Source organism: Hibiscus syriacus, unplaced genomic scaffold (genome assembly GCF_006381635.1).
Source record: "Hibiscus syriacus cultivar Baekdansim isolate YM2019G1 unplaced genomic scaffold, ASM638163v2 tig00110343_pilon, whole genome shotgun sequence".
Taxonomy (NCBI): domain Eukaryota; kingdom Viridiplantae; phylum Streptophyta; class Magnoliopsida; order Malvales; family Malvaceae; genus Hibiscus; species Hibiscus syriacus.
This window is the reverse complement of record NW_024062694.1, coordinates 62797-75648: the sequence shown is the minus strand read 5'-3', so window position 1 is coordinate 75648 and position 12852 is coordinate 62797. Positions and strand designations below refer to the sequence as shown.

The window sequence follows — 12852 nt, the reverse complement described above, 5'->3', positions numbered from 1 at the left end:
CCTAATGATATACAATTAAGCTCAAAACACAAATATTTACAAGAGAAAGAAAATAAGGATTGAAAAACTTTTCTGTTGTGTATGAATGCTTGGATAGGTGTTGGTAACCTTCTTCAAGTGTCCTCAACTTATTTTTATATGTTGGAATGAGTTACTAGTTGTTTCTAGCTGTTGTGGATGATTTGGAGCTGTTGGGAGCTAAAAAATCTACAATTATGTATAGGGGTTTTGAAACCTTCATTTAAAAATTTTGACCATTTGAACAGGCGGTTTCGAAACCTTTGAGGTGGGTTTTGAAACATGTAGGCCAGATTTACATTCTACCTTAAGGGTTTCAAAACCACTTGAAGGGGTTTCGAAACCAGGCCCAAAATTGCATGATTCACCTTTTAAAAACTTTGAATTATTTTTGCAATGTTTGAACAAATTCAATTTGGTCCAAAAATTTTTTCCCTTGTTTGTTATATCAAAATATTATTTCTACAATCTCCCCCTTTTTGATACAAAAAACATTTGAAAAATGGTTTTTGACAAAAACTCCCTTTTGAAAAACATTTGATATAAAAAAAATAAATAATTTTGTAAAATATTTAACCTCCCCTTTTTCATTCTTTAAATAGAATTTTTCAAATCTATACTTCTCCCCCTTTTTGTTATATAAAAAATAATTCAAACTTTAATGTAGAAAATATCAATGGAGAGTAAGTATTAATTTTAAAATTAAAATCATTTGAAAAATCAGAGCTCCCTCTCAATAAATGCATCCCAAATAAAAATTTGACTTTAAGAAATTAATACTTAAAAGACATTGAATTTCAACAAAGATGAACAAATATGTTAGTTACACATGAAATTCAATATATCCAATTCTATATTACTTTATGCACAATTAACATGAGACATTAAGGTTCATATGCATAAAGCATTTCAAAAATGTTATGTACTTTAAAAATTGATATCAATTGTTAGAGATATATCATTTGCAATAAAATCAATACATAAACATTTAAATTAAGATCAAAAATTAAGATTTGTAAAAACAAAGCATTAAAACCAATTTTGACCAAAATTCATTATGATGAACAAATATTCACAAAAAATCATTAAAACTTTAGAAAATGTTCATCACAATTCTTTTTAACATACATGAGATAGAAAACATAAAATCATTTAAAACCAAAACTTATGCATGCTTAAACCAAATGAGCAACCAATTATGCAAGATAATCCAAATAAGCTTAGAGGTTACACATTCCATATCAAGATAATCTCTCACACACCTACAAGAGACATTTAATTGGATTTTGGTATCCAAATTGCTTTGGATCCTTGAACGTTAGTTTCAATGCCCCTTGTTACCTAAGGAACCTATACTTGTCTAATTTTAAAATGTTTCCTTTTTAAAGGACAAATATATTCCAAATGACCATGAAAATGTGAACATTTTTCTATTTTTAAACATAATGAGTTGTTTTTATAAATTAATTCTTTTTCTTTCAAATAAAAAATTTTATTTTTCTAAATCACTGATTTTGATTTTTGAAAGCTCTAAATCATTTTTTAAAGTCTCATTTTGTTTTTTCAAAATCAAGTTTTACTTTCAAAATCAAATCATTTTCAACTTTAAATTTTGAAATTAATTTCTTATATTTGGAATTCATGGTCTCAAATTCCAAATACATCTCATCATAAGCATCTTGTAACTCTTTAAATGGATAAGAATTTAAATCACAAGAGTTATAAGTTACCATTGAATCTTCTTCGATGGCCATAAGACATAGATTGGCTACTTCATCATCATCGAAGTTTTCTTCATCACTCCAAGCCACCACAAATGCCTTCTTTTTGCTTGATCCCTTCCTCTTTAGGAGAGGACATTCATACTTGACATGTCCCATCCTTTGGCACTCAAAGCATATCGGGGGACCTTTTTTCTTGCTCGATTCATGCTTCTTGTCTTCTTTGGATGTCATGAATCGTTTAAAATTCTTGAAAAACTTGTCCATTTCTTCTTCACTTGAGGTTTTTTCATCTTGAGTAGAGGATTTCAAGGCAACACCTTTTTCTTTATTTTCGTATTTCTTCTTTTCTTCTTGTTCTTCCTCCTTTTCCATCATCTCAGAGTAAGAAGGGAGCCAATAAGTTCATCAAGCGATAGAGTTTTTTAAGTTGTGTACTTCAATAATTGTCGTCTTCTTCGATTGCCAAGATTTTGGAAGAGAATATATCATCTTCCTAAGAAGCTTCTCGTTAGGGATGATCTCTTAATATCCATTGAGACCGTTGACAACCACGAAAAATCTATCCATAGCTTTGATGTCTTCATCCGGTTTTATCTTGAAATTTTTATATTTGTGATTGAGAAGATCGGTTTTCGTTTCCCTCACTTCATCAGTTCCTTCATGAGTGACTTGGAGCTTGCCCCAAATCTCCTTGGCATTTGAATAAAAGAAGACTCTTCCATATTCATTTGGGCATAATGGATAAAACAAAATGTGCATAGCCTTAGCATTGAGTTGGAACTCTTTTTTCTCTCTTTCACTCAATTCCGCCATGACTCTAGTTAGAGTAGAGTGACCAATCAAGATAGAGCTCTAAGCATCTAGATCGGTAGCTTGAATGAAGAGCATCATCATATTCTCCCGATAAGCATTATTTGTTCCGTTCAAATAGCGTGGTTTCTTAGCCGATTGAGAATCTTCAATGTTGTAAGCACCGAAGGAAAAAGTCATCTTCTCGGTTGCTTTAGGAAATTGATGTAGAGCTTCAAGGATCTTCATAAGGTTGTTAGACCTTTAATTTGTGACCTGCTCTGATATCAATAATTAGGATTTATGAAGCTCTATCGATCAACCGAAATATGCCAAGAGGGGGTGAATTGGCTTTTTGAAATTTAGGGAGTAAAGAGTATAAAGATAGGAAAATTTGTATAATGATTTATAATGGTTCAACTTCCTCAAAGAAGTCTACATCCAGTACCTAAGCTCCTCACTTAGGATTTTCTAACAAATCCACTAATTTGTTCTTTCTTTTTCAAGGATAAGAAATGTGTCCTCCCTAGGTTTTCACTTGGCTAAACTAGAACCAAAACCCCTTTACAAAGGATAAGAACTGTGTAAACAAGAAGACCTCTCTAGGTTGGTGTTTACAAAGATTTAGCTTACAAAAACAAATCCTAAGGATATACAATTAAGCTCAAAACACAATTATTTATAATAGAAAGAAAATAAGGATTGAAAAACTTTTCTGTTGTGTATGAATGCTTCAATAGGTGTTGTAACCTTCTTCAAGTGTCCTCAACTTCTTTTTATATGTTGGAAGCCGTTTCTAGCCAACATATTCAAGATGAATTTAACGGAAACACCAAATTAAAATATATAAGACCCTTATTTTAAAAAAAAAATCGATTCTCAATTATTCAACACTATTTGGCGATGATGACACTTGCTAGAATTAAAATCATAATAAATATTAAAAACAAATTATGATCTAATCACTCCAAATCATCAAGAACAATAAATACTAGATTAGCGGAAGCGTACTTGAATTAATTGATAGGTTGAAATCATTGATCTTTCTTTGGTTGTGATCTTCCAAGAAGATAGAGTTCCCTCAAGTATAAACTCTCTGACGGAATAAGAGTAAATACAAGATTATATATTTCTTGGAGATCATAACCCCTTTATATGATTTAAGAATTAGTTTTTGTTTGTACCTATAACTCTGCCTCTCATCGAATTATAAATACAACTTTAATAATACCTACACTTTTATTTTTATGACACTTCTAATATGACTTTATAATATAATTGGTCACTTAATTTATATCATATTTGATGATAATAATATACATTATAAATATGTGACCATAATTATAAATTATAATCCAACATAAAACTTTTCTTGAAGAAGAATAAGGACTGATAAAGGGTAATCGATGAAATCTGACAAGAAACTGATTAAAAACACTGCAATGAATGCAAGAGAGCGATTACAGTTTGGTAGTGATGAAGAAGGCATTGATTTGATGCATAAATTAGGAGTGGCAACCCAAATAAGGAGACTATATATTATGCGTCACACGTATGCTCCATCATACATGTCCTCTAAAGTAAAGAAATATTTAACAATGGTTATCATCGTCGGTACATCTAATTATACTTGAGCAGACTTAGTCAGTCTTCAATGGTGTTTGTTTCTTTCAAAAAGGGTTCAAGGGCTCAGCCTTCCCCCATTTATTAGTAGACACCGTGTAGGCCTCAATGGCCGAACCATAGTTAAGGGTGAACACTGAAATTTAATTTTTTTTATTAGTTAGAATTTATTTTACTGATAATATTCACTATAAAATCCTATTTATGTTTATATCATTAAAAAAATTATATTGTTAATATATGTATATTCATCTAAAAAATATTTATGAATTCGCTAAACCTTGAAACCATGCATTTTTAAATCATTTCCTCACATTTGATACGTAATTTGTCTTCTTAATTTTTTTGGTTACACATCTTAATTTCATATTGAATATACATAGTTTCATCCCAATTTATATTCTTTTAACTACTTTGATCCTTTTAATTGGAGATGTAATTTTGTTATAATAGACTCATTTGTTAATATTTTCTTAGTAGAATTGGTAATGATATGGACTAATCTAGTAAAAATTTATTTGTAATCTGAATAAAAAAAATCAAAGGATTAAAATAAAAAATAATTAAGATTTAAAACTAATGCTAAAAGATATTAGTAAATATAATGATCGTACAATTAAATAAACATCAAGATTTTATGTATGATTTTTCTTTTTTGAAAAAAATAATAGGCGAAAGAGAATAATTTATAATATCAAAAATAGAATAATATAATAGGAATCTCCATGAACAATTTGACCTCTAACCCTAATCTCCAATATATATTTCTCGAGACAGTTACTAAATCACAAATGAAACTTGCATAGCAAAAAAATCTACTCAAACTATATTTTATACTCTCAATAAACAAAAATAGAATTGATTTTTTATTTTCAATCAAACTAGAGTTTTTATTTTTCTCGATTTATTTGAATTAGATAAAATTCCAGTCAAACTCTAACCCTTAATATATCAAACTAACCATTTGAATTACATAAAACATGATATAGCTTAAGATGTCAATTACTTATTGAATATTTGCATTCTCGTTTACATCAAAATGGGAAAGAAGAAGAAGAAGAAGAAGAAAATGCAAAATAAATGGAGAGAAAAGAAGTGGTGCAAGGAGATAGCTTTGAACAAAGGCATTAAGGAATAGATTCACTCATGGTTTCCCTTTAAATGGTCAGAATAAAAAATGGGGTCCCTATTTGGCTATTTCCCTAACAAAAGTGGGAACCCCACTTGCAACTTTTTTTTTCTTTTTAATTAAAAAGGATGACAGTGGAGATTTTGATAAAAAGTTTATTCTCACTTTGGTATCGGATTCGTATAAAATAAAACTATTTAGTCTTTAATGGGAAATTATCCCATTCTAAATTGAGGATTTAGCAACAAAAATGAAAAATACTGTTCCTAGAAACTTGTTGCACAAATTATATATTATTCGATCGAAGGCCTTTCTGGTTTCAACATAATTTCTTTCTGGTTTCACTTCAATAACTTTTTGTAATGAGATATTAAATAGATATAGATCATCACAGGGTTAGTTCAAAGTGGTAAGCAACTTGACATCGTTTAAGAAATATCTCAAATTCGAGTTTTTGTATATCTAGAAAATTTCTACAGAGAGATTCACCCACCAAAACTAGACGTGTGATTAGTTAAGGTGAATGCTTGAAATCGGAAGGATAATAAAAAAATAGTACATTTTTAAAATAATTCTATAATATTTTATAATTTTTATTTCTAGCTGTTTAAATTTAATATTTAAAATTAATCATTTAATTTAAATAATATATATTTTTAGTTCAATAACTTTTAATTGATTTATTTTTAGTGTAGATTAAAAATTAATTATTTTTGGAATTATCTGAAGTGGTTATAAAAAATAACATTTCTTGAAATCATTGAATCCACTTGATATATTATACCCTTAAACCATTATATTCTTAACATGTTGACAATATATATTAATATATAAATATAAATCCTTCCCATGTAAGTACGATACGTAATCTCAAATAAAATCTTAAATAATCATTATCAGCAAAATCTAATCCATTGACACTTGTCATGTTAAAAATATTTTTATTAGTGATGAAATAAACCATCAACAAAACAAAACATTATCTAATTATATGGACAAGCAAAACAAAAACAAATATTAAGGTCGCATGCATGCAACACCATCTTCTAGGGATCACAGCACTGATTTACTTGGTATTTTAAAGGGGGCGAAAACTCGAGCTTTAGCTTATACATTATATATATGGAAGGTCGATGAAGTTTGGGGGCATCGCCAGCCAATCATTTTCCCAAATCTCTCCCTCACTGCTCAAGGGTCACAGTCGTGTCCAGCTCACGTGGCTTGCAAAGCTTCTAAAGCTTACATCTTTAGTCACTTTCACTTGTTTTCCTTCCTCTTTCTATTCTTCTCACTGCAGCAAACGACAGCAAAGTCCTCATTTTCTTTTTATTATTGTTACTCTCTCTTTATTTAGTGTTATTTTTGTCTGTGATTCTTACAGAGTTAGCTGAAAGCTCAGAAAAATCTCTCAAATGCAAAGTTTCTTATTGATTTGTTGATCTTCTTCCTTCTCTACAATGGGAGCCTGCACTTCGAAGCCTTCAAAATCAAACCCGTTTGCCCCTAGAGAGGCCCAGCAGAATGATAATCCTGCCCCTACCCAATTACCCAAATCCCCTCCTCCTCCTCCTCTCCCTCCGACCACACCTTTCCTACCTTTGTACACCCCAAGCCCCGCCCATCGATGGAAACCCAAGACTCCTTCGACTCCTCTACGGTTTTTCCGGCGGACTTTTCCTCCTCCGTCTCCGGCCAAGCACATTCGGGCTGTGTTGAGGCGGCGGAAGTCGAACAAGGAAGCGCAGAATGAGGCCAAAATTGTGGAAGGAGATGAGGAGGAAGAAGAGGAAGGAGTTGAGCTGGATAAAAGATTTGGATTTTCCAAGGAATTGAGGAGTAAGTTGGAAATAGGAGAGGAAGTTGGCAGAGGGCATTTTGGGTATACTTGTTCTGCTCAGTTCAAGAAAGGAGAATTCAAAGGCCAGCAGGTTGCTGTTAAAGTCATTCCCAAATCCAAGGTCGGTTTACTAAAATGTGTATTTAAAATTTAAAATCCACGTGCTTGTAAATGTTGATGCTTTGCTTTCTCATTTAAACTGGCCTTCTGTTCTGTTTGATTTTTCTCAAGCACAAAACTGGGGACTTTACTGTTTCAGAATCCTTATAGATGGACAAAATGTGGGGTTGAATTCAATTCTTTTACGTTTCAATTTCTTTAGTGTAAAACAGCACAAAAATGGCCAACTTGTTTTGATTATTGATTTTTATTGTTTTGATGGTTGGAATTTGATAATATCGCTACCTTCCAACTAACAAAATCCAGATTATCTGATGTATTAAGCTTACCACACCCGATTTGGACGTGCTTTTTGGTCCAAACTCTTGATTATTTGATATATTAAGCTTACCACATGACTTGAATAATTTATTGCTACAAATAGTTGTGGTTAGATTGCACACTATTATCTGGATTTGATACATATTTTCATGTGATCAATTGACCTTGAAGTGTTGCTTCGAACCTCTTACAATGCATAGAGAAATATTGTATTTGATACAATGCTTTGATTTATACCTAATATACGATGATTAGTGATTGAAGTTGCTTCAAACCTTTTACAATGCATAGAGAAGTATTGTATTTGATACAATGCTTTGATTTATACCTTTTACAATGATTAGTGTTTTTCTTATGACTATGTATGTTGTCAGATGACAACGGCTATTGCAGTTGAGGATGTACGAAGGGAGGTGAAGATTTTGCGAGCCTTGACAGGACATAACAATCTAGTGAAATTCTATGATGCATTTGAAGATCATGATAATGTCTATATAGCAATGGAGTAAGCTTGAAGCTTAAACTTTCATTCATAATGTCTAATTTTAATTAATATTTTGGGTATCGTAATTGAAATTACAGGTTTTGTGAAGGAGGTGAGCTTTTGGATAGAATTCTTGCAAGGTGATTATTCTTGTAATAGATGGCTTAAATTTTGGGAATTTGTTTATTGTACTTCGAACTTACAGGTCCATTATTCTTGTAGGGGCGGAAAGTACTTCGAAGATGATGCAAAAACTGTAATGGTACAAATTCTAAATTTTGTTGCTTTTTGCCATCTTCAGGGCGTGGTGCATCGAGATCTTAAGCCAGAGGTGGAGCAAATTTTCTTTTTTCCCCTATTAATAGTTAAAAGAAAAAAAAACATGACTATGTAGTGATCCTCAAATAGTTTAATATAAACACAAAGCATAGATAGATATGCAACTGGATTTATGCTTGACGATTTCCTAAACTGAATTGAAAGGCTTTGAGGGAATGTTTTGAATTGGGAAAGCGTATGCTATTGTCGGCTTAAAGTCGTTAGGACGTTTCTCATGCCTGTATCATCATGATTGATTACTGAGTCCGTTAACAACTTGTGATTTTTTATGTGTTTTTGTTTTCACTGTTGAAGAATCTAAACTTGGTATTTTTTTCTTGACCAGAACTTTTTGTATACTTCTAAGGAGGAGAAATTCTATGCTTAAGGCTATAGACTTTGGATTATCGGATTTTGTCATACCAGGTTTTTACTCTTCTTGCTCCGCTTCCTCTTGCTCAACTTTGGGGATTCTTTTAAATCTCTAATGCTTATGGTTTTTCCAGATGAAAGACTTAACGACATTGTGGGAAGTGCATACTACGTGGCCCCTGAAGTTCTTCATAGATCTTATGGTACAGAAGCTGATGTTTGGAGTATAGGTGTGATAGCATATATTCTTTTATGTGGTAGCCGTCCATTTTGGGCTAGGACTGAATCTGGAATTTTTCGAGCGGTCCTAAAAGCTGACCCAAACTTCATCGAAGAACCTTGGCCTTCCTTGTCTTCAGAAGCTAAAGACTTTGTTAAGCGTCTTTTGAATAAGGACCCCAGGAAAAGAATGACAGCAGCTCAGGCCCTATGTGCGTGCATGATTTAACTCATAATATTAGGTTGCCACATCCTTCGGCTAGAGTAACAGCCTTGGTCTTTTGTTCACAGGTCATCCTTGGATCCAGAATCATAACGATGTTAAGGTCCCTCTCGATATTTTAGTTTTTAGGCTTATGAAGGCATATATGCGATCATCAACTTTGCGGAAGGCTGCCTTAAAGGTGGGTATGCTAATGGGGTGAAATTCTCTTCTTGTACTTTACCTGTGCCTCGTGCAGTACCTGGTCTCTAGACCACTATGCTCGCACCATTCAACTTTGATTTTCCTTTGCTCGATTTTGCTTCAATCTCTCAGTAATTTGTAACGGAAACTAGATAATGCATCATTTTTCTTATTAATCCATTCCTGCAGGCATTGTCTAAGACGCTGACTGCTGATGAACTCTTTTACATGAGAGTGCAATTTGCATTATTTGAGCCCAACAATGGTAGCATAAGCTTGGAGAATGTTAAGACGGTGCGTCTCCTTCCATCATCGTGGAAATATTGTTAGATAATGGTCTTGTTTATATTATTAATTTTCTTGCAAACAGGCCCTGATGAAAACTGCAACAGATGCAATGAAGGATTCTCACATTCCGGATTTTCTTTTCTCGGTATGGACACAGTACTTTCATTTTTGTAATCATTTCTTGATTATATGGTCATCGAGAAGTAGCTCATTAAAGCCCCATTCTTTTAATTTCCATTGCACGACAGCTAAGTGCACTTCAATACAGAAGAATGGGTTTTGAAGAATTTTGTGCAGCTGCATTAAGTGTTCATCAGCTCGAGGCGCTTGATCGTTGGGAACAACATGCCCGATGTGCATATGAGCTTTTTGAGAAAGATGGAAACAGGGCTATAGTAATTGAGGAACTCGCTTCTGTAAGTTTGGAATTTTTATAGATACTAAATAAGTTCTGATTCTGTAGTTTGTAATCAAAATGTCGATTCTGTACTTGAAAACTATTCAGGAACTTGGTCTTGGACCATCTATTCCAGTTCATGCTGTTCTTAATGACTGGATAAGGCATATGGATGGAAAGCTAAGCTTCCTCGGTTTCCTCAAATTGTTGCGCGGTCCATCCAATCGAGCCCCTGCAAAGGCACAATGATGTGTTGTAAGAGATGTTGATGACTCTAGGCCCTAACAATGGCATGTCCGTTGAATATCGAATACAATTGAAGATGTAGCATTGATGTGCTCATTATTTATACACTAAATAATTAGGGCAAAATGGTCACTTCCAAAGCACAATTTAATTCTATTAAACATAAAATTAAAAGCCTTTAAAAGATAGTTACAAATTGAGCATTACTAACGTTCCCTACAAATGAGAAAGAATTCTTTCGTAAATATGAGAGCAATGGAGTTAAAACACGAGAAGAGCAATAGCGAGATCAATTGCTTAAGAACTAGTGAACGTATCTTGAACTAGTACATAGTGATGATGAGCAATCTTTTTCTTAGATAAATGAAACTAGTCTTGAACTTTCTAGATAAGGGTAAACTCATAACATACAATTAATCCCTTCATCCACCAAAGTTCTCGATGTGCCTACAAAGAGTATATGCAAGAGTGTATATATGTTTTAGCCCTCTTTCCTCACGATTCTAATAAGTGTACTAAAAAAACGGCCTAACGTTTTTCATAGAAGGTGGCAAATCCTTTCTACGTACGTAGGTTTTTTCATCAGGTTTATCTCAACATAAATCACTCAAACTGGGCTATGAAATAATTAAGAGTTTTTACAATAGCTCAACCTCATAATAGGTAAGGAGAATTTCTTCAAGTTCATTTTAAATCCAAACTCTGGGATAAGAAATCATTAAGAATAAATATTAAACCTCATTATTCGGTGAATTCAATATGTCATTCTCATTAGGAACTCACATTCAATATGTTCGTCTCACTAGGAACTCCCAAACTCTTGGGTTTGAATTCATTAAAGTGTGTTTGATTGGCATGAATCCCTTGGAATTGGTGGGAATTGGAATCTAATTCCACCACTTTCCCATGTTTGGTTCAAGTTTTCCAAGGGAATTGGAATCCCTCATGGCTTCAACTTTCCATCAAATGAGGGAAAGTAAATTTCATCCAAGAATGGATGTAATTCAATTCCCTTGTTGGAGGGAATTGAAATTTGACCATACTACCCTCATTAATCTTTTGGAAACTTATTCATATATTGAATAAAAATATTTTTTATTATTTCGGGTCGAGTTTCTAATTCACATATTCGGGTCGAGTGAAACTTTATTTTGGTCGGGTCGGGTCGAGTTCGGGTTGAAAAATACCCGACCCGAAAATATATATAATTTTACCTTATATATTTAGGAATAATAATATATATATATATATATATATATATATATATATATATATATATATTTCAATTAAGTCACTATTTTTATTGAATAAAAAATTATTATTTCAGGTCGGGTCGGGTCGAATTTCTAATTCATATATTCAAGTAGGGTTGGGTGAAACTTTATTTTGTTCGGGTTGGGTTGGGTTTTTTAAGTGTGATATTCGGGTCAGGTCAGGTTTTTGTAAGTGTGATATTCGGTCGGGTTCGGGTTTAGGGTGAAAAAAACCGGACCCGACCCGAAAAAAATATATAATTTTACCTTATATATTTAGGAATAATTACAATAATACCCCTCTATATATAATTTTTTTTCAATTAAGTTAATGTTTTTATTGAATAAAAATAATTTTTTTATTATTTCGTGTCGGGTCGGTTCGGGTCGGGTTTCTAATTCATATATTGAATAAAAATAGTTTTTGGTATATTTTTTGGTAACTAATTAATATACTCCAATTGGAATGTATCGAAATATTGCTCTATCTTTTGGTAATTTATTAACATATTTTGATTGCGATGATTTTAACTTATGATGTTTATTAGAATGATTTTTATAATTTATTGAAATGAATAATCAATCAATAAAATGAAATTTAAATATTTTTTAATTTTTTATAATACATTACTACATGTAAGTTGTAAAACAAACTAAAATAAAGCAAAAAAACAAGAAGGGCAATTATATCATTTTATATTACTGATATCAAATTCATTTGACATGTCTCCGAACCAAACAGAATATGGAATTGGATTCCAATTCCATTTCCTGCCAACCAAACAGAATATGGAATTGGATTCCAATTCCTGACGGATTCTAATTCCTTCACAGATTCTAATTCCCTCAGAAACATTCCAGCGAACCAAACGCCACCTAAGAGTTTAATAAAACTCATCATCTCTAGCGGTAATTTCATCTAGTCCTTCATGATTAGGACTACCCACTCAACTCTGGGTTATGAACATATTAAGAATAGATATTCAGCCAAAATCGGTAAATTTATTAAGTCTTTCTCACTAAGACCACCCACAGCATGGGCTATGAATTTATTAAGAGCAATTAAGCTCATCTTCTACATGTACATTATTTGTCATAGGGATAGGTAGATAGAAATGTACAGTGAGTCTTTCCATGGCTTTGTTTGACCACATTGAACTTAGATAACTAAGTTTGGTATCCACCATGAATTCCTCAACCAATGGACTTTAGACCCATCTCCCTCGACGAATCAAGAACCAATTTTCGACTTTAATCCTTAGTAAGCGGATCAAATAGGTTTCTCTTTGACTTTAATCATCATTTTAA

The 12852-nt window shown here is 32.4% G+C and overlaps 1 pseudogene; it reads left to right on the top strand.

The window, feature by feature from the left end:
• Positions 1 to 6625: 6625 nt before the first annotated feature.
• On the top strand, positions 6626 to 10375 carry LOC120120641 (annotated as a pseudogene).
• Positions 10376 to 12852: the final 2477 nt, after the last annotated feature.